This window comes from Natator depressus, chromosome 6 (assembly GCF_965152275.1).
Source record: "Natator depressus isolate rNatDep1 chromosome 6, rNatDep2.hap1, whole genome shotgun sequence".
Taxonomy (NCBI): domain Eukaryota; kingdom Metazoa; phylum Chordata; order Testudines; family Cheloniidae; genus Natator; species Natator depressus.
In genome coordinates this window covers 38,675,348-38,701,914 of record NC_134239.1, presented here as the reverse complement: position 1 = coordinate 38,701,914, position 26,567 = coordinate 38,675,348, and the positions used below count along the sequence as shown (strand labels likewise).

The 26,567-nt window shown below is 40.6% G+C and overlaps 1 protein-coding gene across 2 annotated transcripts in view; it reads left to right on the top strand.

Annotated features, from left to right (window-relative positions):
* Positions 1-26,567, top strand: part of SYT9 (synaptotagmin 9) — a 103,725-nt gene that overhangs the window by 59,494 nt on the left and 17,664 nt on the right. The window lies entirely within an intron of this gene.

Below are 26,567 nucleotides of genomic sequence, written 5' to 3'. Positions count from 1 at the left end.
CTGTCGCACTGCTTTTTCCAGCCAGAGAGAAGCAGAAGGGATTGCCTTACAGGCACCAGCAGCGGGTTGTTTAATGGAAGATGTAATTAAGTAGATCAGCCTTAGATGAACATGAAAGCAAGTCTGATTTGCTTTTTGTACATCTATCAGGCAAGTTAGTCTGATTTCTGACTGTTAGGATGGAGGAGAAGGGGTTGCTGTCATCTCTATTTTTAGGTCTGAGTTTAACAGGTCAAACTAATGCACTCAGTAGCCTCTGAAGCTTGTATTCAAAAGACTTTTTTAAATGTTCACAGACCAGTGGCATGTTTTGAAGAGGGCATGATTGTTTGTTGCCCCCTCCAGACGCACACACATTCCCCACATACAGTGCTATCCTCAAACTCATATTTCCTCAGGAGTAGCATAGGGCCTCAGGAAAAGGGGAAAAACATATTAAACTATAAAATAAAATAATTAATTTATCTGCACAAGACATGAAACCCCATGTTACAGCATTCTGGATAGATGAGAATCACCTTCTCCATGAAATACTAAATACCCATTTACTAACATGCTATGTACCAGAGAATAAAAAACTCTTTTCAAGGAAATAACCTATTAAACATGACCATGCTGCTACACAGGCAGACAGAAAGATTGCAAATCTTAGATGAACCAGTTTCTACTGTGAACATTTTGTTTCATAATGACTTGTTTTTGTTACCTAACGGCTTTATCTCTGTCACCCTGCTGTGTAGCAGATCCTTCCACTAGCTTCTTTCTTTAAGAACAAAACAAAAATTAGAACTGGAGAGTGATGATTTCCACTTAAAGGAGGGGAATAAATGGGAGCTGTGACTTCCTCACTTCTACTCCCAGCTCTGCTAGCATTTTCAAAAGAGGTTTTGGATGCCAAACTTGAGACACCTAGGACGTGATTTTCAAATGGGCCGAGTACCCACATCTTCTACTGAGATCAGTGGGAGCAGCAGGCACTCAATATCTCTGAAATTCAGGCCATAGGTGTTTCAAGACGGGCACACAAAACTAGTGGGCATGTCTGAATATTCTTACCTTAAACTCTTGGTGCTTCAAGTTTAGCAGGTATGAAAGTAGTAAATACCTATCTGTCGCACAGAGGTATCGTGTCTGATAAACAATTTAGTGGTTGTTGGGTGCTGGACGTACAATGGTGAAGTATTACAATGCACTTGCCTTTTTGGCTTTGTTAAGCAGTTTTCCTGCTGGACAGATAAATCCTAAAAGAAGATAGAATAACTCCAGGAGTACAGAACACAACAGGAATGGTCTCTTGTATGATCTAATAGCATTGCTTCCCTCTTCACTATCTGCCTACTTTAGTGTTAAATGCCAGATATTTTTCATGGTACTGCCATTTGATAAACCAATACTGTCATCAATTGCACCTCGACTTAGAAAACTTTTCTAAATGATGTAATAAATTGCTGTGGCAAGAGAGAGAGCTCATGACACTGACGGTATCTTTTCAGCTTCCAAATATAGTTATCTTTGAGATTTGGGTATGGTAAGTGCAGTTGGATGTTAGATATTCAGTGTCTGTAAGATTCTTCTATTCTGAATGGTTAACCCAACACTAATATATGTATTTTAAAATTCTAGTATGGACAAGCACCTATGCACTTTCACCCATGCCACTCCCACACATGGAAGGAGTTCCTCATAAGCATCCACAAAGCCCCTCCTCCTTGTCCTTCTAATCCCTCCTTAAAACTCTGCTCTGTGATTAGTCATCCGGTGTGCTGTGACCACTGCTTACCATGCTTATCAATTCATTGTTACCATGTGCTCCCTCTGTCGGTTGTATCCACCTGGTATCCCTGGTCTTCTTAGATTGTAAGCTCTGTGGGGCAGGTATTATCTTTTGATATGTGTTTATATAGTTATGTCTAGGACCGGGGTCCTGATTCATGATTACAACCCCTGGACACTATCACAATACATATAAATAATAATAATTATTATAGAATATCAGGGTTGGAAGAGACATCAGGAAATCATCTAGTCCAACCCCCTGCTCAAAGCAGGACTAATCTGCAATTTTTGCTCCAGATCCCTAAATGGCCCCCTCAAGGATTGAACTCACAACCCTGGGTTTAGCAGGCCAATGCTCAAACCACTGAGCTACCCCCCCACTTAATTATAATTAAGGGTAAGTGAGAACAATATATTTACAGATTCCTTCCATTGTGTGGAAGGACTGAGATCTGAATTATGTCAGTGGGTTCTATTTATGGAAAATAGTTACAGGTGTGAGTTTTTGAAGTGTAACTGGAAATCTGCCAGGCTTCCTTGAAATTCAAAAGTGCATTCACCTCCCAAACAAAAGGGACTTTTCTAAAGGTTACCCCACAAACCTGCCCTACTCATATGCTATGAGAAATTTAATTTTCTCCAATAACATGCACTTTGGGGAAGAATATTAGCCCACTGGGATACACACAGCAAGCTCTTTCCGAGGAGCAAATCTTTCCAGAAGGAACTAATAATATGTGGTACTTTTATGGTTCACATGTTTGGCATTTACACTTTTAAAGCTCTGTACAAACATGAACTAATCCAAAACATTATTTGAGGGAAGTTAGTAAATATTATCCCCAATTTACAGAAAGGGAAACAGATACAGAGAGGATAAGTAAACTGCCCAAAGCAGCATAGTGAGTTAGTAGCAGAGGTGAGACTGGAACTGGGGAGTGTCTGCTCTGAGTGCCAGGTTTAATCCACTATATAACTGCCTCTTTCCCTCAGTTTACAACCAGTGATGCTGACAGCAAACCATCCAACTCCACCTATGGTGGTTAGAGAAACCTTCAGTGTGGCATCAAATTTTAGCCCATTTAAAAAAAAATTCCTGTTTTGGCAAGTGTGTTGTATACAGAAATGATGGGCTAGAGCTGCAGATCTCAGATCTGGATTTTAAATGCCAAGGTTTAGGATGGTTGAGCCTGGGATTTTGGTTTGACAAACTGAGAGAAACCAGGAACAAAATATGTCTCTTGTTCCAGATTTTAATTCAAACCCCAGAGAAGTTAAGATCTGAGCCTCTCTCTATTTTATAGAATCATAGCCGTTAGAGATGGAAAACACAAATAGACTTCTGCCAGTAGAAGATACAGTCTCATGACAGAGGACATATCCAATATTAAACCAACACTGTATTTAGGGATACATTTAAAACCAGCCAACCGTCAGTGTCACTGGGGCAATCAGTTATTGAAGTGGACTTATAGGCATTTAACTATCCAATTTGCAGGTGTGAATCAGCTAGTAAAAAAGTAGACTTGTAAATCATTATGTTCAACCTACTTTTAAAATGGGCCAGAAGGCTGAGAAGAAACCTGCTAGTTATTTCTTGGTTAGACAAGTTTGTTTCACTAGGACTAAACTGCATTATATTTTCAGTCTCCCTATAACAATTTTCAAACTGTCCAAATAATTCCTGCTGCATGTCAGCCGAAGAAAACAAACCATAACTGTATATATTAAAGTGATAGCTAAAGGGGTTGCAGAACAAAGGAATCAGGTGACTTCCTGGCCCGGGAGAGGAACAAAGCTCATAGGAGGAGGGGCTGGAGGGTGAGCGAGTTGGGGGCTGGCTGGGGAAGTGGAGTGAAGTGCAGACGTGGTTGTCTGGCTCACTGACCCCCAAAATGGACCCGGCTGAGGGGTCCTGTTCTCTGTACCTACAAGCTCTGCTTTAGACTGTGTTCCTGGCATCTAATAAACCTCTGTTTTACTGGCTGGCTAAGAGTCACGTCTGACTGCGAAGTTGGGATGAAGGACCCTCTGGCTTCCCCAGGACCCCCCTGAGTGGACTCGCTGTGGGAAGCGCAAGGAGGGGCAGAGGATGCTGAATGCTCTGAGGTCAGACCCAGGAAGGTGGAAGCTGTGTGAGCTTTTTGCCCTGAAGACAGTCTCACAGAGAGGAGAGTTCACCAGACTGGCTTCACCAGTTCCTGACTGGTTTTGTAGGGAGCAGTTCCAGAGCATTGCCCGGGGACTTTGTGACAACTGGTGTTAGCAGTGGGATTCGAACCCACGCCCCCGAAGAGACTGGAGAAAAGAATCAGTCCAACCATATATACATACTTGTGAAATGGAAGTGTTTAAATAAGTTTCAGGTAGTAAATCATGGGGTATTCATGTTCATTTACACTTTTGTCTTTAAAGACTCAGGTAAAAAAAAAAAATCCACCCCATAAGAATCAAGTCCCAGTGTTCACTGTTTATTTGTGAGGGACTGTTTGTTTCTGCCTATACTTGCTTAATCAAAAGTACCAAAAAGGTTAAACAAAGTCCTTGGGCAATAGGTGATATCATGTCAGGGGTAAAAAAGGTCTGAAAAACTGGAGATGTTGAATCCTCCAGATTTCTCAAGAATCAACCCAGTGTGGATAGGAAAACATTTAATTGGCCTTCACGCTTAGCACAGCAGCTACAGTAGTTGTCACGTTGTCAGCTAATTGCACTGCAAAGTGTTCTTTCTACAGTTTTCATATTTTTAAGCAGGCTCATTTTCCAAGATTGGATTTTGTCTGTTGGTTTTGTGTTTTCTTTTTTATCTCATTGTTTTGTTAACCATGTTAGGAGAGGTTGATCAGAAATGAAATGTAAATTAATCTGGTTAGCAATTAGCACTCCATATGGCTATAGCATAGATAAATTTGCAAGTCATAATTATGTTATGCAATAGTTAAGAAAGATAATAACATTAACCCATTGATTTCAAAGGGATTTAAGCATGAGCATAAGTGGTAAGGCTGAATAGTGATGAATTTAAGCATGGGTTTAAGTGCTTTGCTAAATTAGTGCTTTAAACTGTAAATTCTGTGGGGCAGAAACTTTGTCTGTGTGCGTGTTTCTACAGCACCTAAAACACTGAGCCCCAAACCTGACAGAGTCATCTGGGCAGTACCGTAATAAAAATATTTAATAGTACTAACAAGAACAACAGTAATAATAATATGGATGGGTCTGAATCTAAACCTCAAATGTAAATCAGCCTTGTACTTTGAGGATGAAGACATCCAAATCCAAACTATGTAGCTAGCCCCAGCATCTGTAATGGTCAGGACCAGAAACACAAGATGCAAGCACTACCACACTTTGGGTCTGCAGCCCTGGTCCAGAGCTAATGGCGACAAGCTGGTGCAATTGATTACTTCAGCAGCCGTTCTCCTCCAAAGACATGGATTTGCACAGTTTTGCTCAGCAATAAGATTAATTTGGTCATCTTGGTTTAATCAAGTGTTTAAGCAATTTATAATGGGGTTTCAGAATGGGTTAATGGTAGTGGCAGTTGAGAGCTGCTGCATGTAAAGAGTTCTGAACAAGAAGCTATTTCTAATGCACAGCAAGAAGTTTTATTGGTCTTACAAAAAAACAGACATAGAGCTGGTCCGAAATTTTTGGACAGAACTTTTTCCATCAGAAAATGCCAATCTGTCGAAAGCAAAATATTTAGCTGTGACAATTTTGATGAAAGTTAGTTTGGGGGAAAAAAATAATTTTGAGAAGGCCGAAACATTCCATTTTGACTTTTTCAGAATGGACCGTTCCGATTTTCTGATTCAAAATGATTTTTCATGCTTTTAAAATTTTATGATATAATATCATATAAAATAAAAAATAAAAATCAGAACAACATGTTTTTGATTTTATCAAAACAAAATGTTTTGATCAAACCCAAACAAAAAAACCCCAAAATTTTATTTTGTGGGAAAATTCTTTTCTTTTCTTTTTTTAGTTCTGTTTTCGAAGAGATTTCTTGTGTTGTTGTTCTAATTCTCAGGATTTCCCACAAAATGAAAAATCTAGTTCCCATTCAGCTTTACCCAGGAGCAATGCTGCATATTTTTTGAGCCCATCTATGGCGGGCACTTTGCTATTTACATATGTGTACATACACATTTCTCTGATAGAGCTGCCCTGTAACTGGCAGTGTGTGAAGATATGAGAGAAACACTTCCCTCCTCACACCATATACAGTCACAAATTAATAGAAATAGTAAGGTTAGACTGAGTTCTAGTTCCGTGTTCTACTAGATGGTCCAGATTTTACAGAAACAAGATGTAGCTAATTCTGTAGTCAGCATCTTTTTCTCTCATTCTGTCTCCCACCTCTTCCTTACCCTATTCTCCATAATCCTTCTCTAATCTATACAGAAATGAAGCAAAATGCCATCTGCTGGCAGCCTCCAGTATTGCATTGTAACAAGTCATACCTGGCCCTCAATTCCACCATACAATCCCAGTGATTTTAATGATATAGCACAGGTGTAACCGGGGAAAAAAATTTGCAGTTGATAGGCAGCAGTTTTACCAACCAAGCAAGAGCTTCTCCCCTAGCTGTGACCCTAAACCAGCTATGCTAAGGGAGCCTCAGCTGGTGTCACTTTGCACAGTGGGCAGCTGTTATGTTACTCAGAGACATGGATTTTGTTGCATTCATATTTGCACAAGGTTATATCTTTAAAACCTAAAACATGTATTTAGCCAGGTGAAAAAAAGCCACTTCAAACCAACATTTGTTTAATTATTAAATAGTTCGGAGACTTCTGACTCTGCTGCTTTTCAGTTGAGCTTATGGAAACTGTTTAAATAGTGTAGAATTCATCAGATTTTCTGAAAGATACCTGCTCTGTAGAGTCAGTTTCAATAACTGGAGCCAAACTTGAATGTATTCTTCCCATTGAATTGCACATACTGTACTTACCTGAAATGCCTTAAGCTATTTTTAATCTTTAATCCCTACAAGATATCAGAGCCACCAGTCTTCCTTCTCCACTAAATAGACTTCTTTAGAGATTTAGGATTTCAGATCTACTGTGTACAGTCAATGCTCTGGTTATTCCAGTTTTCAAATTTTATTCTTCTTTGACTCCTCCCTAGCTTTCACAGACATGCTGAGCAATGGGCACATTTTTGTTCTAGTTACGTATTATTAATTCAGAGCTCTACTGTGGCTCTGAGCAGGAGGTTCCAAAAACCAACCAGGAAACAGACTGACTTGCAATCTGGTTCCTGGTTGGTGCTTCCCTTGCTCCAGGGCACAGGAAAGGCGACTTAACTGCAGTCATCCTATCATTGACACAGATTACTTCCCCAGTGCACCAGCTCAGATGCACTGGCTGGTGAATTTGATGCGTGGTGCAGAGGCTTGGCTCCATCATCCACTTTCCATGCCTGCTTATATGCACAGGAAGGCGAGTAGCAGCCCTGCGAGGCTCTTCTCCCCACCAACAAGCAGGTGGTTCATGCAAAGGAATAAGGGAGCTCCTTACTCCCCCTCTTTACACTCTAGTAGTGGGGCATAAGGCATCTCACAATTAAGCCATTCATGATGCCAATGCGTGCCTAATTGGATATATGCTGTCCATTGTGGACCTCTATACAGAAAGGAATTATTTAACCCTAACCATTACACTGGCAACCAGGGTGGCATGCTAATGGGCTAACTTGCAGAGCGTGCTGTGCTTATGATGAGGTCATACAATTCACCGAGTAATCTATGAGAGCAAGCTCTCCCTCTGGTCCAAGCAGAAGCTCATGGGCTCTCAAAGGGGGCTTGTTCTGTGTGTGGAAGGGATCTTGGAAGGAGTGATTCAGTGCTGAACTGACTCTCAGTGAACTAAAAAGAAAAGGATTACTTGTGGCACCTTAGAGACTAACCAATTTATTTGAGCATAAGCTTTCGTGAGCTACAGCTCACTTCATCAGATGCAGTGAACTAAGACATGCAGCTGGAACATGCGGTGGTGCTGAGGAGGTGGTATTATAAAGAACACTGCAGCAGAGTGGCACCTTAGCATCACTTAAATGGATACTGCCTTTGATAGCAGAGATAAAGAATGGAAACAGCAGGGAGGGGAGCAGTAGAAAGAGAAACGTGCTGTCCCAGCCAAGTGTTAGGGAATTCTGATCAGGTGTCATCTATTTATAGCTTCTCTTCCAGGAGGCTTTTAGCAACTGATAATGTATTTTGAATCAAATTTTGAAAGAGGGGAAATGAGAGCAGACAGGGTTAACATAAATCAGAGCTGAACATATTTAACCAGTCACTCAACACAGTCAGTTAAAACCCAATTATAAATTCAGCAAGCAACTCAGGGCCTGACTGACCACGCAAAATCTCACAAACCCACGCAATAGGAGGGTCAGCCTCCTGCACAACAGCTTTCCCCCAGTGCCCCAAAACCCATTAGCACATTCAAGGATCTGCAGAGAAAGATACTACAGCCTCAGGCTGCAAACACCCCCGCCCCCCTTCCCTCCACTTCTGCTTGGGAACCTCTGGTAAAGGTTGGCCCGGGGCAGCCACAGGATGTGAAAGCCTTGTCAGCACAGCTGCACTGAAGCTGTATTCCCACGGAGAGGGGACACCACAGAACCATGGCAGGGACACCGTACCTGTGTGTGGATGACCCTGCACAGTCAGAGCCTGCTCTGCTGGGAGAGGTCACAGAAAACTTGCTGGCCTGAAGTAACAATTGGAATGATAGATGCACCCTTAGCCTGACTCACACAGTTTTTCAATGGGAGGACACTATCAGGCCCAAGATTAATAACTCTCCTGTGGTGTTAATATCCTTTTTAATTCACTAACGCATGTAATCCTTTCTCATGTACATATTTTTTATTGGCCCAGCTTCTGTTGGTGAGAGAGACAAACTTTCGAGCTACACAGAGATCTTCTTCAGGCCTGGGAAAGGCACTCCCTGAGCCATTTCTAATTGTAAGGTGGAACAGATTGTTTAGCATAAGTAGTTAGCACATATCTTAAGGGACCATTCAAAGTGGGGTGGCCCGTTAACCCCTCTGCAGTCATAGGACAAAAAGAGGTGGTTAGTGGGTTACAGATTATTCTAATAAGTCATAAATCCAGTGTCTCTCTTCCGTCCCTGATTTTTAGGGTCTAGCAGAGTAATGAATTTAAGCTCCCAGGCTTGTCTTTCAAAAGTGCTGTGCAGATTTCCTTTGAGGATGAGGCCTGATACGTCACATATAGTGATCACTTTGTGAAAAGTGTCACCCACAGGTGATAGGGTGTTTTTGTCTTTTATCATTATCCTGTGTGAGTTTATTTGAAAGCATAGTGATTGTCTGGTTTCATCTACATAGCAGTTATTGGGACATTTAGTGCACTGCAGAGCAGTAGACCACATGTTGTGATAGGCATGTGCAGGATCTATGGATCTCGAAAGGTGTGTTATAGGGGGTGCTGATCATTGTAAGAGTGGAGCTATGTCACAGAGGTCAGATTCTGTGACTTCCAGAGACCTCTGACATTTTCCGCCATACCCCTGGGGTGATGGGGCTGGAGCTCTCATCTGGCAGGGGCAGTTCTCAGCTGCCATAGGGGCTCCCTGCAGCTCTCAGCTGCCGTGGGAAGCAGGGGATCCCCGTAGCTCTGAGCTGCTGGCCCTGGAACTCTGAGCCACTGTGGGCGGCGGAGGCACCCAGAAGTGCCGAGCTGCCGCTGGGTACCCCAGAGCTCTGAGCCCCTGTGCGTGCCAGGTGCTGGTTCCCTCTCCCCGGGGAGTACAGCTTCAGTGGAGCTGTGCTGACAAGGCTTTCACATCCTGTGGCTGCCCCTGGGCCAACCTTTACCAGAGGTTCCCAAGCAGAAGTGGAGGGAAGGGGGGTTGCAGCCTGAGGCTGTAGTATCTTTCTCTGCAGATCCTTGAATGTGCACACTCCAGTGCTGTATCACTGGCAGCTTTTAAATGAAGATTGGACGTTTCTCTAGGTCTTATTCTGAGGAATTTCTAGGGCCTGTATTATACAGGAGGTCAGACTAGATGATCACAATGCTCCCTTCTGACCTTGGAACCTAGGAATCTATGAACCAACACAAATTGGCAGAACATTTCAGTGTCACTGAATTTGCATTTTGCCCTGAAAAATGTTTCAGCCAAAAATTTTGCCCAGCTCTACTCTTAAATCACATAGGTACTTTGAAAATGTAACCCTATATTTTCCTTATTTCTTGAACAGTGCTGAGCATAGTGGGCACTTGAATAATAATTAAGGATATGGTTTGGTCATGGATTCTCTGACTTTAACAGATTTCCATGACTTCTTTGGTTCCGGCTGTCAGCCCCGGGCAGTGGGGCTCCAGCTTTGGCTTCAGCCCCACCGTGACCATCCACTGATTTTGTCCTTTATCCCATGACTGTTCCTTGAATTTTGCTTAATTCTACTGTGACAAACTCATATCCATAATAACAACTAGTTGTTCTATATATAAACAGTGGAGTAACACAGGCAGCTCCCACAAAATATGACCTGAACAGGTCTGCTCACTTGCCCCTAGAAGAACAGTAAAAATTCTTAACACTCCCTCTCCCAGGCTGGTAATTTGGCTCTGTCAAGTACACAAAGATAAAACCTGTTCTGAGAGAGAACTTTCTGACATGTAGAATGCTCGATTCATTTTTCGGTACCTACAACAATCAGATCCTTTTGCCTATGTTAAGTGCACTCTTGTTATCCCACATCTTATACAGCCTCTTGTGTGGTCTGTAAGGGAAGAAAAATGCTGACCAGCTGAGATAATCCTAAAATTGCCAGCCACAGATGCCTAAATATAATGTGGAGACAAGTACATCTGTTAAGGTATAAGTATTATGGAAATAGAACTGCTATCACACGCCACATAATCACATTTTCACCTGCTCGTGCTGTAGACACCTGGAGCGTGTTGGTGATTCACTTGACTGCAGTTTCTCATTTAGATTTCTTTCTTCTCCCCCCCACACCTGGCAAGTTCCTCAGAGTCTTTTTTTTTTTATTTTGAAATCTTTTTTATTGACAGGTTTTTAAACTGGATTTAGCGCTAGATTGGTGCAGTGCCTGGGGAGTGAAGTCGTCTATTTATTTGTAAATCAGATTCATCACACACAGTGGCAGCAAAAATTCCCCTTCCTGTGGCTAATGTAACTTAATTTTGACTTGGAGGAATCACTTCTGAGAACAACAGAGCAGTGTAGTTTCCAGGATCCTGGCCTTTCAGTTAACACCACGTCAAGATGCCAACCTGGACTTGTTTACATCTAGGCTTGGAAGGATTCGATTTTTATTGGTAAAAATGTCAGTAAATGTTGCTTTCACCATACACACACAAACTGACCCAAAAATATTTCCACCTATAATAACTGAAATTTTCAGATAGGCAAAGTAAGAAAAGTGCTATTAGAGTTTGATTGAAGGATATTTTACTTTGTATATTTTGCCATGTGATGTTGACAATTTATGTTTTAATGGCTACAAAACTTTAACTTTTTGAATCTCAATAACTAGTGTCTGACCTGCCCCCCCCCATTTCCTGCAGTTGTGAAAATTTAAATCAATAGAAATTAAAAAATACTTTAAAATAAACATTGATATTATCAAAATTATGAAAAAAGTAAAAATCAAATTCTGCCAAGCCTATTTATATCAGTAGAATCACTGAAGTCATTTCCTCGCCCTCCCAGACAAGTGGTTAAATTAACCCCTTGTTTTTTAACCACCACAGATGAAAGTTCCACAAATGCTGGCATTTTCTCAGGGGTTAAGGGATGTGTGCACTGATGAGAGGTTTTGGCATCATGTACTGGGCATGTTTATGCAGCAAACAAAGGCTAATAACAATTACATATGAAATTAGTAATAGTAACTGTTAGAGGAAGAATAATTTTTTTCCTCCTAATTGAGGTGGTAACATTTTTTTATACCACGGGAACTTAAATTCTATGATGAAATTCATCAGTCCTGTTATTTGTACTTTTGGAGTGAGACTCTCTCCTTGTCAGTGATTTTAAATTCATTCTCACTCCTTCCTAACTTTTGCTATTTTGGTTCCTTTTGCATTTCAACAGAAAGAGATTTTCCTTTCAGTATTTTGGAATCTCAGTGTTGCATCTGGGATTTTGCCATTTAACAAACCTGATCTGGTAGGACATAATGACTAGCCCTGGATTCTGTGACTTTTTCTTCCACCTAGTGTACTGATAATTTGGTTGTTCATTCCATTTTATATTTCTTTGATTATCTCATAGTTAGATTCACAACTTTTAACTCAGTAACCCACGCACTGAGTACTGCTATCATTGTAATTAGTTTAGGCTGTTCAACTTTGAAATACTGAGATTTTCTTTTCTATATGAACCTATTACTTAAAAAATAAATGAAATCCTGATGGAAATTGCTTTACTTTTGTTAAAAATGGGTCATTTTATAGACAAATCTTGCTGATAAAATGAATGTTGTTCAATTTAATTCTGCTTACCATCTAATGAAAACCCGGAATGCTACTAGACATGTTTTTAAACTGTAATGGTTTCCTCCCTTTTACTGAAGTTTTCAGTGGATTGCACATTTAATTAAGTATGGTGTGGCACCAGTATTGTTGCTTATAAGTTCCAGCATTTACAACATGTCATCAGCCAACTCTGGCACATTTGATGAGTCCATTTAATAGTAAGTAAGTAACAATTTCAAATGGAATGGAATAAAAAGGAGGTTCTAGGAAGAAATTATTTGTTGCCAGGAAAGTAGTTGTGAAAGACTGAGACCAGTTCCTGGGATGGAGAGAAAGGGAGTGTCCAAGGAGACCAAACAAAGGTCTGAGAGATTAAACTGAGAGACACTTTCTCCTCTATTGTATAAAATATAAGGTAGTACATGAAAGATACTTATTCAAGAATAAAAGGTTTCCCACTAAAACATGAGGAACAAAATTTCTGTATAACCTTGGAAGAAGACTACAGAACAGACTCACAATATCACCATCCTCGCCTCAAGTGAGAAATGGGTACTAATAACTAAAGGGACACGTGGTGTGAAAAAATACATTACCACTGCAAGACCTGCCTTGAATGCGCCTTATTGGCTATGCAACACTTCTGTAACTTTTCACCTCAATAAAAGTGATCAGAATTTGATTGAGCAGGGGAGAGGGAGAGAAAGAGAAATGCATGCAAGGCATCTTCTAGAACTGGGCAAAATATTCATAATGCAATGTTTTTTCATTGAAATTAGCATGTTTTTGAGAACTCAAAATATTCTAGAGTTGAAGAACTCAAAAATGGCCAGATGGATTTTGCAAAACTTAAAAAACAACCCTCACCCCTGAGTTTTAGAAGAGACCAAACATGGAGAATTTCAACCCATAAGGGTTTTGTTGGAGAACATTCTGAACAGCTGAAATAGAAGAGTTAGCATGAAGTGTTTGCATATATTCCCAGTTGCCAAAGAGGAATACTAGAAATGCAAAGAGGTTTTGATTGTAGCAGTAGTTAAAGATGCCAAACACTCCTCAACAAAAGCTTTCCAGCATAATCAAAATAAGTTCTGTCAGGATGGGTATTTTAATATTCAGGATGTAGTTGTCAAGGACCAGGATAACCACAGTATTGAACAAATATTTCCTGAATACATTGGCAAGAGAACAAGAGAGAACATTACAAATGTATCATTTAATTGTATCCATGCATTTGTTATCAAGGAAATGGTTTTAAGTCTGAGTGACTTGAGGCAAGTCTATCAAAAAGAACAAGTTCAGCTGCGCAGTGCTGCAGAAGACTAGAGACTGATGGCCAAGGCAGGGCAGCTTCCTCAGCAGCCAGCCAACAAATGTAGAACTCCCTGTCTGTGAAAATCAGGACAACGAACCTCACCACCTTAAGAAGGAATGGAAAACACAGCTATTTTACTTAGCATGAGCCTCACACCCATGTCCATGGGCAGTGCTCAGGCCACCCAGCGGCTCATTTGAGTAACCAGAGAAGGGGAACCAGACAAGAGCGAGTGTGCAGAGGGCTCCATCCCCCCCATCCCCCAAGCTCCTGATTGGAGAAAACATCCAGAACCCCCCATCTGGCTGAGGAACTCTGTATAAATTGGAAAGTAGCACAGGAAGTTGTCTGAGCAACTAGAGGAATCCCTGGCTGACTGCTAGCTCTGGAGCCCTCCTGAGTCCTGCATTCCTGCCGGCTCCTGGTTCCTGCCTCCCCACCTGCTCCGGTTCCTGTCCTCCTTTCCCAGACTCCCATCTATTTCCAGTCCCTGCTGTCCTGCCTTACTCCAGGTCCCTGCCCCTACACCGTGCCCCTGATGCTGTGTCCAGCTCTGACCCCTGGCTTGGCACATGATTGTGGCTCTGATCTTTGCTTTGAAGCTGACACTGTCATCAGTTCTGATCACTAGACCTGACCACCCATGCACTGGTTGTTGCACTTAGCTTTTCCACGATGATAAAGACCCACAGGGGAGTTGGGGGAGGAGGGAACAAACCATAATCCTTATGTGTACATTTGATAGATGCTTTAGTTAGGGGATCAGATAGGTGCTGGTGATAGGTAGAATCTAGACAGAGAGCCATGCATCTAAAGTAAATTAAATTTTAAAAGGGAAGTGAAGAAATCTGGACTTGTGTCAGACAGTTTCTCACAAACGGACTCTTTAGATTGATAATCTCATCTTAAACAGGCAAAATAATCAGAGCTCCCTCACAAAAGTAGTACTTGCCAAAGGTGTTAGACCATAGAATCATAGAACTGGAAGGGACCTCGAGAGGTCATCTAGTCTAGTCCCCTGGACTCCAAAGGAAGGACTAAGTATTATCTAGACCATCCGTGACAGGTGTTTGTCCAACCTGCTCATAAAAATCCACAATGACGGGGGAGGGATAGCTCAGTGGTTTGAGCATTGGCCTGCTAAACCCAGGGTTGTGAGTTCAATCCTTGAGGGGGCCATTTGGGGATCTGGGGCAAAAATTGGGGATTGGCCCTGCTTTGAGCAGGGGCTTGGACTAGATGACCTCCTAAGGTCCTTCCAACCCTGATATTCTATGATTCCACAACCTCCCTAGGCAATTTATTCCAGTGCTTAACCACTCTGACAGGAATTTTTTCCTAATGTCCAATCTAAACAGCCCTTGCTGCAATTTAAGCCCATTGCTTCTTGTCCTATCCTCAGAACTTAAGAAGAACAATTTTTCTCCCTCCTCTTTGTAACAACCTTTTATGTACTTGAAAACTATTATCATATCCCCTCTCAGTCTTCTCTTCTCCAGACTAAACCCAATTTTTTCAATCTTCCCTCATAGGTCATGTTTTCTAGACCTTTAATAATTTTTGTTGCTCTTCTCTGGACATTTCTCCAATTTGTCCACATCTTTCCTGAAATGAGCTGCCCAGAACTGGACACAGTATTCCAGCTGAGGCCTAATCAGCGCGGAGTAGAGCAGAAGAATTACTTCTTGTGCCTTGCTCTTGCTAATACATCCCAAAATGATGTTTGCTTTTTTTTACAACAGCATTACACTGTTGACTCATATTTAGCTTGTGATCAACCACTATGACCCCCAGATCCCTTTCCGCAGTACTCCTACCTAGGCAGTCATTCCTCATTTTGTATGTGTGCAACTGATTGTTCCTTCCTAAGTAGAGTACTTTGCATTTGTCCTTATTGAATTTCATCCTATTTACTTCAGACCATTTCTCCAGTTTGTCCAGATCCTTTTGAATTTTAATCCTATCTTCCAAAGAACTTGCAACCCCTCCCAGTTTGGTATCATCCGCAAGTGTATAAGTGTACTCTGTATGCCATTATCTAAATCATTGATGAAGATATTGAACAGAACCGGACCCAGAACTGATCTCTGCGGGACCCAACTCGTTATGCCCTTCCAGCATGACTTTGAATCATTCCTGATAACTACTCTCTGGGAACGATTTTCCAATGAGTTATGCACCCACCTTATAGTAGCTCCATCTAGGTTGTATTTCCCTAGTTTGTTTATGAGAAGGTCATGCGAGACAGTGTCAAAACAAAAGCCTTACTAATGTCAAGATATACCACATCTACCGCTTCCCCACTATCTACAAGGCTTGTTATCCTGTCAAAGAAAGCTATCAGGTTAGTTTGACACGATTTGTTCTTGACAAATCCATGCTGACTATTATTTATCACCTTATCTTCTAGGTGTTTGCAAAGTGTTTGCTTAATTATTTGCTCCATTGTCTTTCCGGGTACAGAAGTTAAGCTGACTGGTCTGTAATTCCCTAGGTTGTCCTTATTCCCCTTTTTATAGATGGGCACTATATTTGCCCTTTTCCAGTCTTCTGGAATTCTCCCATCTTCCATGACTTTTCAAAGATAATTGCTAATGACTCACATATCGCCTCAGTTAGCTCCTTGAGTATTCTAGGATGCATTTCATCAGGCCCTAGTGATTTGAAGACATCTAACTTGTCTAAGTAATTTTTGACTTGTTCTTTCCCTATTTTATATTCTGATCCTACCTCCTTATTACTGGCATTCACTATGTTAGACGTCCAATCGCCACCAACCTTCCTGGTAAAAACCGAAACAAAGAAGTCATTAAGCACCTCTGCCATGTCAACGTTTTCTGTTATTATCTTTCCCCCCCTAATTGAGTAACAGGCCTACTCGGTCCTTGGTCTTCCTCCTGCTTCTAATGTATTTGTAGAACTGACATCAAAGCTGATCAACACCTGTATTTTTTTTTTCAAATTCTGAACCTAGATACTATGGTAACCCTCACATACTAAACAACATAGATGAATAGATTGATTAGATATTTTTGATCATGGTGGAAATAGCTAAGAGAGCAGCAGTTTTAGCTTCTACAAGTAAAGGTGTAGTCTGCAAAATCCTAGATCAGGAATAACAAACTTCAGGCTCAAACTGGTGCCTGGTGTGTAATCCATTGTCCCAAATGTAGTGGGGAATGAAGCTCAAGCCTATTTGAAGGTTGTGTCTCGGAAAGTGGTCATCATGATGCATGTGACATGACTCATCACTATTCCAAAACGTAAGAGTGTGTTTTGGTGGGAGTGGAGAAAGCCTCAGACAGTGAGAAGGATGAATTAGGGAGGGCAAATGGAAGAGAATGGAGTAGGGGGAGATGGACAGAACTAGGAAAGAAAGAAGTGGAGAAAGGGACAGAAGGTGAGAAGGAAGAACAAAGGAAACTGAGAAGGTGCCATGTGAAGCAGACAATGTTTGTCACTTGAGACTGTGCTCAGATGTTCTTTGTGGCCTCTGCACACACAAGAGCCCTAAGTTTCACCATCATTGTACAAGATATATGGTCTGGGTAGCTAAAGGACCCACAGAGTACAGATGTGTTGTGTAAGTCAGATGATTGTATGCATTTACAATCCTTGAGGATACAGTGGGTATAGCTAAAATTCCCCATGTGCCTTTTCCCAGTAGGTGAGAAATGACAGGTTCTAGAGGTATCTCCCATTGTAAACACAGTAGAACTTCAGAGTTACGAGCACCTCGGGAATGGAGGTTGTTCATAACTCTGAAATGTTTGTAACTCTGAACAAAATGATATGGTTGTTCTTTCAACAGTTTACAACTGAACATTGACTTAATACAGCTTTGAAACTTTACTAAGCAGAAGAAAAATGCTGCTTTTAGCCATCTTAATTTAAATGAAACAAACACAGAAAGAGTTTCCTTAACTTGTCACATTTTTTACCCCCCCCCCTTTTTTTTTTTTAGTAATTTACGTTTAACACAGTACTGTACTGTATTTGCTTTTTGGAGGGGCGGGGGAGAAGTCTCTGCTGCCGCCTGATTGCATACTTCTGGTTCTAAATGGAGGTGTGTGGTTGACCAGTCAATTAGTAACTCTGGTGTTCATAACTCTGAGGTTCTATTGTTTAAGGAATACCTGTTCAAAGCAGCAATATCTTACCTACCATTAAAAAGATCAGATATAAACTTTTTAATTGTGCCCACTTTTTACCCTTTCCTAATTATGCTAGCTGGAAGGAAGATGTGGCAATAAATGTTCAATGCAGCTGCTAAAACAGTCACAACAACAGAAAGAAAGTATGCATGGCTTTGAACATTTGACACATCTCAAGACTCTTCCTCTACTTGAAAATATGTTGAGACTTATGCTCTGCTCTACTCACTATACCAACACTCCTATTGTATGTATGTTTTTCAAAATACAGAATTTAGCCAGATCTTTCAAGTGAGTAGCTTCAAGACATTTACATAGTTTCAAGACACCTACATATAGTTTTCTACACCTTCATAGTATTTCTGCTCTCAAATCGGAAGTACTGGGATTGTGTATTACTGTAATTTTGCTTTCGGAGTATCATGGTTAGGATATGAACTGACCACAGCGTACATGAAACATACACTTTTCCTGTAAAAGTGTCAGTACATTATTCATTAGTAAATTTCCTGCAGCAGTCTGTGATGGGGGCCATCACAATTAGGATATGCCAAACCCAGGCAGAATACTGCTTGACTGACCAGTTATAATTACTGTAAATACTGCATATGACTCTGTGTTGTGGATTTATTCAGCTGAAAAGGACGAATGAAGTGATCTCTCATCAATTTACTAAGGTAATATAACGACGAGAGATTAAACACGATGGGCTAAATCCTGGTGTTGCTGAAGTCAATGGAATTGTTGCTATTAACTGCAGTAGGACCAGGATTTTGGCCTGTAACTTGAAAAGAGAACAGGGATAATTCACTACAGACACATCCATTTTTAGACAAAATGGTTATCCTGTACTTTCCCAGAAAAGTTTGTAAGTGCACTCTAGTTCTCTATATCCTCCCTTAAATTTGGCATACAGACTGAATCACAAAGCAGATGAATGAAATCTGCTGAGAGATGTCTGGTAATTCTTACGTTTTTAAAACAAAACCCTAAGAGTAAAGTTTCTTTTCTTTGTGGTACAATGAGAATGGCATATGGTCTGGACATGTTAATGCAATGGAAGAGGGCAGTTTTAGTTTTAACTTTAGAATTCTGTATTACTTTGGACCCTTACTCAACCTCTTCGCTGTCAAGCTGTGTTAATGCAGTACAAATTCTATTACTTTTGAAGAGAACTTTATATTTATCAAAGGATTCTCTCTTTATTAGCCCTTCAAAGTTGAGTCTGTGCTAGGTCTGAGTGGAAAAGAAATTATCCTAATGTAAGCATAATGAATACATCCTTTAGCACTTACAAAAGTTGCCTTTAAAGGTTGAAAATGACATCTCTATTCCTCTCCACGGCTGCCTCTCTCTCCATCTCACTCAGTACTACGCAAGTATTTAGTTCCTATCCTTTTCAATGTGATCAGATTCAAATTAGGTTTTCACAAATGGAATAAGAGTAAGTAGGCTGCTTTATTCAACACAGGTGGCAAGTACAGGAAGCAATTCAATGCTAACAAAAGGCAAGTGACTGTCAACAGTGGAGCCCACAGCTTCTGTTTTATCCAGGTTTAGTAGCAAACTGTATTAATATAAGCTTTTTCCACACATCTCTGCCATTCTATTAGACTTCACCCTACATAAAAACTGATCGCTCTCAATCCCCAGGTGTGAAAGTGTAATTCTATCTCCAGGCTCCTTCATTTCTTAGTAGAGACTGGTTAGGAAGCAGAGCACTGTGTGAAGTTTTTGGTAGGTGTGTACATTCATACAGAGCCACTCAACTTTGGGTGGTGTGATAGGCCACTGCATTTGTCCACATACAAGTTTAACTGATCTCAGCATCTTCAGTTTAGCTCATCAGTACCGAATGTTGATAAAGAAGACATTCGAGATGGAAATAGTTTAATTAACTAATTTTCACAAACGTTTTCCTCCTTTACGTGTTTTTTCTTAGCTGTATAATTAATAGTATACAGAGAGAAACAAAAGTTCCTTCCACCTTGTACCAGAATAGAAGTGAGAAGGAACAGGCAAAGAACAACATGTACCTGAATATATAGCAGAAGTAGATTTTAAGCTACAGGGTGGTTTTGCTGCTTTATTTTGAACAAGTTCCAGTCCTGTTAGTGATAGTGAAAATTTAAACTCAAATTAAGCCCTTACTAATTACAACAGATCTGAATCTGGCCCTCAAACCACAGGAGTTTACAATCTTCTCTCCTTATACCTGTATGACTACCATTGAGAGTTTTCTTTTAAGATACCTATGATAGGTCAGCTGCTAATTTGTATTGTAAGATATTTAGTGCCACAATGGAAGTAACCTCTCTTTTCTCAAGCTTAATATTTCATAGAAGTTAGAGATGGACTTAGTAGGCCATCTTGTCCAAGTGTCTACCAACGTGTGACTATTCTATACACAACTGTATATTCCTCAGTACTTGACCCACTTTAAATGTCTCAAGCCTTGGACCTACCGCCACTTGTTTTGGGAAACTATTCCATACTCTTTCAGATCTCCCCCTTGGGAATTTTTACCTGAACTGACATCTGGGAGGCAGCTATTGCCTACCTGAACCTGGAGCTATACATTTGCCCCATGCATTCTCTCACCATCTCTACCTACCTAACTCCAAAACCCTCATGCTTCCCATCTGAAATTTTCTTTACAAGAAAATGATTGTTCTCTAAACATCTCTTCCAAACTCGAACACTTAACATTTCAAAGTGAGCTGCAGTTTCTTCTTCAGTTTGTCAACATTTCTAAAGCATTACACTCATGGCTACAAAGAGAAATATTACAGTGACTTCAGCACGAAAAGTGCTCTCTTTTAAAAGGCTTAGCATTATGAAACCATTTAATCCACCATTTTAAAGGCTTGTGAAGTACGATACCAAAGAATGGACAGCTTTAAATACAGGCATTTATGAAGGGATGTGAAGCAAGAGATATTTGCAGAGAAGGAGGAGCAGTTATCCCTCCCCAGAATCTCACTTGTTAATTCATGTCTTCGAGAACATGACATTTTCATTTTTAAATGAATCGTATCACCAGGTAGACACTTTGTTTTCCCCTGAAAGTTTTCTCTGCTTTTTCCCCTGAGAGAGAACCAAAAGGATCAAAAGGATCATTGTGGTTCTGGAAAATGAGGGTGTTTTGTTTTGTTTTTTTAAAATCAAACACAGCACACTATTGGCAGGAAGGCAGCAAGTAACAAAATGTGGGACTAAAACATGAAATTTAAGGAAGCAAAACACCTTAAGACTCATTGAACACAACATAGATGTCATTCAGTGAGAGACTTATCAGCCTTTTTGAATCACATTGTTTTTAACTGATCTCCCCTTCTGACTTCAGCAGTGATACATGGAATAACTTACAAAACAATTCGTTTTCTCACCAACCTTCTTTACACCTCGGTTTGTTCAGGAGGCAGATAAAGATTACTTTAGAGCTATTAGATCTCTACAGACGTTTGTTTTCAGAATTCTCCATTACCAATTATGTCTGTGGAATCACTTTATAACCTGGTGTGTGACACACATAAACAGAATGAATAATTCCATCTTTTTATTCACACCTGATTGCCAATTTGCATTGCATTGTTCACTGGAAGCTTTGGCTCCTCAACTCACCATTTTACCTTGTAACACCTCAAGATATATCTCTGTTCATGGCTCCAAAGTAACCAATTAAAATCCACTATTAGGCCCCGACTCACCAAAGCACACACAATCCTGAAGTCCAATTAAAGTCAATGGGATTTAAGCATGTGCTTCAGTGCTTTGCTGAACAGGGATGCTTTTATGAATCAGGCCCTTAATGAAGAATAATTTGCTATCAAAATATTAGCTGGATCTGTGACAAAACCAGACGTTGTGCAGATGGACCACTAAAGGCAATATTCAGCTCTCTGACAGTACATAAATTTATGACAATGGAGGTTTTGTGTATGTCAAGAGAACAGAATATCAGCATCAAGATCCATCTTCTTTTTTCTTTTTACGAATACAGACTAACACGGCTGTTACTCTGAAAAAAGATCCATCTTGTGGCTCTGAGAATGGAACTTTGTTTTTCATTTATGAATGACATTATGGCAAGTGCAGGTTATGTGCATATTATTCTCATAAGTATTATATGGACTTGTTCTCAAATGTATATACATTACAAGAACATATCCCTTGGTCTCACTTGCACAAATCTTGAGGTTTCTATGTTGACCAGCCATGACGGGTCACGGAATTCTGTACTGGAGGATTTTTGCTATTGTGCTGTAAGGTGCTGCCTGTGAAAGGAAAGTGGTCGTGATATGGGGTGGGTGTAAACACAAAAAAACCCTTCGGGGAAGCAGGTGGTTCTGGGGGCTCTGGGGGAATAAGGCGGCCACCAGAACTGAAAGCATTGGAGGACAAAGAGGTGGGTTAAATCCATTGTACTTCTTACACCAAATGAGAAAGGGCATGGCAGGGAAATAAGATCTTATATTGCCCAGAATCTATTTCCAAGAGAAACATTATAAGTGCTCTAAGGCATCGAAGATTATGGACTGACTTTTTCAAACTTGATTGCCAAATCTTAAGGCAGTTGTGTGTATGGATTATGACACAGTCTTTAATTACGTGACCACATTTTTCTCACATGGTTCATTAGCATAGCCATAACCCTCTGTTAATAAATAGTTTGAACTATAGGACCTTCAGCTGAATACAAAACAGTTCTACTACTTGAGCTAAAGGTAACAGGTGTTGGCTGTTATGCTTTAAGTGGAGTAGGCCCTAAAGGCAGATGCAACATAGTATTTGCCTGTGGATTAAACAACTCTTTGGTGAAACAGCAGTGGAATGCTGGGTGTCAGGAACCCTGGGCATGCTTGTTCTGAAAGGCAATGTGGCCAAGGGAATAAGACTCTGGTTGTATTCCTATTCCCAGAAGGAATATAAGCCCTCCCTTGGTACATGCTTGTCTACACACACAAGTCATACCACTTTCACTATACCAGTGTAGTCAAAGCAGTACAACCTCCTGGTAATATCAATATAAAGGTGCCTTATATTGGTATGGCTACTCCTGTATGGCAAAAGGAATAAGCTACGATGGTATAAGATACCTTTTAACTGATAAAACTGCATCCACACTAAGGGGGGAAATTGTACCAGTACAACTATTTCAGCACACACGCACAAATCAAAGCCCTAACCAAAGTAGTTAGAACAATATACCAACCGTATGTAGAGAATGCTTGATAAGCATTGTGAACTACAGAAATATTAGAAGCAGCTTGTGGAATAGGTGAGTCTAGATTAGAACATGTGGTGTCCCACCTCACAGCACAGTGCACCTTTCCCGAGGCCTTAAACACTATCAGAGAAGGAAGGCTGACTTCAGTCTCTTCCCACCCATTCTGCATATCCACTCTACTCAGACATGAATGATTTCACAGGAGGGGGCAGTTGATCTACAGGGACCCCTGATCCTCAATGCTATTTCCATTTTGTCAAAAAACCTCCTACTCCTATGTAATTTACAGATTTCTGAGCACAAATCTGACTCAACACAGCCCCAAGGGAATCAGAAATGGAGCCATTAAGGAGTACATTTGTCACAGCTCTCTTTACGGTCACACGTTTCACTGTTTGTAATGCTGCACTATACTCATCTTAGAGCCAGTACGAAGACAGTTGACATAGTACTGGGGGGGATGACTCAGTCTGAAGGCTAACATCCAACAAAATTAATAATTTTAATGTGTGAAAAAACAGATTAACTAACAAGGTATTAGAATTACCAGTGAAATTCAACATTTAAAGATAGGTGCTCACTACACTAGCTTTGCATAAGGAAATCAGGAAAACATTTCTTGGTAAATCAGAATCATCTGAAATAAACTGCCAGTGGTCAAGTCATTTGCATAGCTTCTAAACTGATTCTGATGGTAGATCAAATGTTGGCTGTAAAAATGGAGTGTGAAATGGTGGTGGGGATGTAGATAAGATTTCTTAACCCTTGACCCATAGCAAAAATTAATGTTTTCCTTGTATTTGCAAAATGGAATTTTTTGTCCTTGCCTGAAAACCGTATCTCTGCAAAGAGCTCCACAAATCTGGAATAACGTAAGACTAGAAATGCCACCAGTCAGAATGGTGAAGGTTTTAGTGCTCAGTTCCCAGCAACTCTTGCCAGAGTTCTCCAGCCAGCAGTTACCCTAGCAAACAGATGTATTTAACCTAGAAAATCTAAATTCCACAGGTGGGCTAGCAAAGCAGAGGAGACCTTTTCAGAACTACCTTTTAGGAAAGGAACTTCGAGCTCCCCAACTCTGGAGTAATCGGCTGGATCTAGCTAGCAGTGCTTATCGACAGACATGGGCAGGATAAACAACATAGCTAGACCATTGGATAACTTCATTCCAAACATCTAGCTCTGTCCTGGCACTGTACAAATAAGTATGTAGCTATTTTTGCAATAACTGATGCAGAACTATTTTCAAGTAGGAATCCAAAATTAACTCATATGTCAGCTATTTCAAAATAAATGTTTGCCAATTGTGAAGTGCCTAAGGAAGCGGAATACAAACACATTCATTGATCAAATCAAAAGAGTTATTTTATTGAGTCATTTTTAACAACAAGAATATAAAACAATGCCCTGAAAGTATAACATTTATACAGCCATCTTTTGTTTTGCATACATAGTAATATAGAAGTAGCCAGGTCATACTGAAAACAATCTTCATGCAAAATCCTACCAGTTAAGTTTGTTAATTCTAAGCTGAAAATGCAGTTCATTTCTAGACAGTTACAGCACACATTGGGTGCTGGTACATGGCACAAAGCCCTAAGGCTCAGCGATATTAAACCAACCCAAGATATGCAATAATCCTCTAGACCATGGGTGGCCAACCTCTGGCTCCGGAGCCGCATGCGGCTCTTCAGAGGTTACTATGCGGCTCCTTGCATGGGCGCTGATTTTGAGGCTGGAGCTACAGATGCTAACTTTCCAATATGTTGTGGGGTGCTCGCTGCTCAACCCCCTGCTCTGCCCAGGTCCTGCCACCACTCCAGCCCTTCCCCCAACTCTGCCATGCCCTCGCTCCTCCCCCCTCCCCACCAGAGCTTCCTGTGCACTGCAAAACAGCTGATTGCGGCGGGCAGGAGGCATGGGGAGGGAGGGGGAGGCGCTGATTGGCGGGGCTGCCGGTGGGCGGGAGGCGCTGGACGGGGGTAGCGGATGGAGGGCTGCTGACGTATTACTGTGGCTCTCTGGCAAAGTTCATTGGTAAATTCTGGCTCCTTCTCAGGCTCAGGTTGGCCACCCCTGCTCTAGACATTCTCTGCCTTCAGGAAACTGAATTTACAAATAAAATAAAACAAAACAAAAATACAATCTGAACTCAGTATTTACTGGGTGTCTTGGCCACTGCTGTGACCACTGTTCCCTCTAAGCTGTGCACGCGCACACAGATCTTAAACCCTGCGCGCACGGCGAAACACCTCGCGCGCTCCAGCTTCGGCTTTTTATTATTATTTTTTTTCTTCAGCGGCAGCACAGAAGAAATTTTTTGCGCAAATGGCCTGTTAAAAATTAGAGGGAACATTGGCTGTGACATCATTGACTATCAACCAAAAAGCTCAATTTGTTCTTTCTGTTCTCTATTTCATCATTTAAATTAACACACTGTGTCAAGTTGCATTTTTTGGTTCAGTATAAGAGCATCGTCTCAGAAGCAGTCAGGGCTTGAAAACCCCAAAGCAAATTTAACATTTCTGGGACTGAGATAGAAACAGCACTCTCACATGATAAGATATAACACCCCGCAGTAAAAATAAATAGCAGTTCGCTCAGTGGGAATGGGAAAGAGATTATGAGGCTTCCTCCATCATAAATTTACTAACTTTTGAGATTTCAATAGCAAGATAATAATTTAATTTTTCCCAGATAATCAGTGCTCTGAAATATTTTAACTCCAGGGTCACCAAAATAAAAGTGCTTGATGAGACTGGGAAGATTGGTGAGCACATTTGTTTGCTGAGATTCCATGGGATCTCACAGCTAAATCAGGATTAAGGAGGAGAAGCACTGAAGAACATCTAGGATGTAGACTGGTAATCATTATGTACCTTCAGAAATAGTACTGAATCAGTGTTGCAGAACGGCGCTATGCTACTGGAGGAGCCATCTTTCAGGTGACAGAAAACAGATTTTAACCACTTGTGATTATTAAAGATGTCACGGTTCTTTCACTAGAATTTGCGTATTAACCATGTTTTCCTGGCCAAATTCCAAGCAGTTACATTCTACCTACCTTAATTGACTCTGTTGGTTCAAGTAGTTATTGCACTAGTCTTCGATCCATGTGCTAAACTGTAATGTATTGTTACTGTGTGCTACTAAAAGAGACAACATCAATATTTTTAAAAATAACCTTTCTGCATGGAATTTTTACCACCATTATTACAAACAACTTCTAAAATTACTAGAACTGAAAAAGATCGGAGAAAAGAAACGCTATGTTCTCTTTATTTTCAGTTTGCTTACTTTGTGCATTTAACAGCATTTTATGTTGAGTTCCAATGAGTCAGTTTACTTCTTTCTCCCCTATAACCACAGTTCATATTCCACCTGTTTATGTCAGTCTTTCACACAGCAAGAAGGGAGAGAAAACATTTGTGTATATTTACATATACATATGTACATATAAATATTTACATATTTACATATACTGGCAAGCTGTCTCAGAGGCAGAAGTAGTACCTGAAACTATGACTAGCTGTTTTTTTTTAAAATGACTAGATTTCAAATTCTTGTTTCACTTTAAGCTTGAAAAGATCACAAGAGTTGTGG